This window comes from Frankliniella occidentalis, unplaced genomic scaffold (assembly GCF_000697945.3).
Source record: "Frankliniella occidentalis isolate FOCC.00 unplaced genomic scaffold, Focc_3.1 Scaffold51, whole genome shotgun sequence".
NCBI classification, from domain to species: domain Eukaryota; kingdom Metazoa; phylum Arthropoda; class Insecta; order Thysanoptera; family Thripidae; genus Frankliniella; species Frankliniella occidentalis.
The window spans coordinates 590,656-592,175 of record NW_026267181.1 but is presented as its reverse complement, the minus strand read 5'-3'; positions in this window follow the sequence as shown (position 1 = coordinate 592,175).

Sequence of the window (1,520 nt, the reverse complement as noted above, 5' to 3'; positions counted from 1 at the left end):
CCGTGGGCGAAAATATGGGTCTCGCATGGCGCCGTTCGCGGACTAAAAACAGCAAAGTGTTTGAAATGTATGGCCCCCTCCACATCGACATAGCCAACTCAGACCGCCTACTTCTTAACAATGTTACGTTGAGGGTGAAACTCACTCGAAGTCGTGACGCATTTGTTCTCATGTCAACTAAGGGCACAGAAAAACTTAAGCTCTTGGACCTCAAACTTGTCGTTCGTAAGGTCACCATTTCTCCCTCTGTGCTGCTTGCACACGCCAAAGTTTTCGAAAAGGCTCACGCCAAGTATCCACTTACGCGAGTCGATTTAAAACCGTAACGATCGCCCAGGGCTTGAGAGACAAAACAGTAGATAACCTCTTTCTTAATCAAATGCCAACGAGGAGTCTTCTAGGTCTAACTGACAACAGTGCGTTTAATGGAGATTATAAACTCAATCCGTTCACTTTTCAACATTTTAAACTCAATCACCTGCAATTGAAGAAAGATGGAGAAAATGTGCCATCACAACCACTGACACCAGATTTTTCTAATGATCTCTATGTTGAGGCCTACAACACCCTCTTCAGTGGTACGGGTATTCATTGGAAAGATGACGGGAACAATATCAGCTGTGGCGACTTTGCTAAAGGCACGACCCTCTATGCTTTCGATCTGACACCTGATCTCTCGGCTAGCCAACCACATTGGAACGTGCAGAGACACGGATCACTGCGTCTCGATCTTCGGTTTGCTGAACCACTCCCCGTTGCTATAAATTGCGTGGTTTACGCGGAATTTCAGAATTTGATTGAAATTGACAAAGACCGTAACGTCATTGTAGACTACAACGTCTAAAAAAATGGACGGACTTACTCTTGACACTCTAATGCGCCGCGATAAACATGTCTCTCCTCTGTTTGAGGGCGTGTTTGCTGCCGATACTTTGCCACGCGCCCTCCACAAACGCCCTGCTCTTCTCATTTGCAATACAGACCCCATATCCAAGCCAGGGCAACACTGGGTATCGTTTTTCATTGACAAACACGGGGTGGGGGAGTACTGGGACTCGTATGGTTTACCCCCACTTGTGGCCCATCACAAAAGATTTCTGAACAGACTCTGTAAAAAATGGACATACAATCACACTAGTCTACAAGCTCTTGATTCTATGGTGTGTGGAGAATACTGCGTGCTGTATCTCGTACAGAGAGCGCTTGGGTATTCCCTGCACTCTTTCGTCCATAAACTATTTACATCTGGCCCTATTAAAAATGACAATATTGTCCGTAAACTTTTGAAACACATGTTTGGGAAAAACGCACCTGCGTTATCCCAGGGTCGCAAACGTGTTGCGAACGTAAAAAATAATCTCTGGCGATACTCCATGTCTTGGGAATCCCCCTAAAACCACTTCATAGTTCTGACTTTGACCGATAGATGGCGCTAGTGTTCTTAGCTCTCGCGGCTGATGTTAAACCCTCAACTAATTAGGTGCCCTTGTAAATCATATCACACCAACGAGTCACCATGG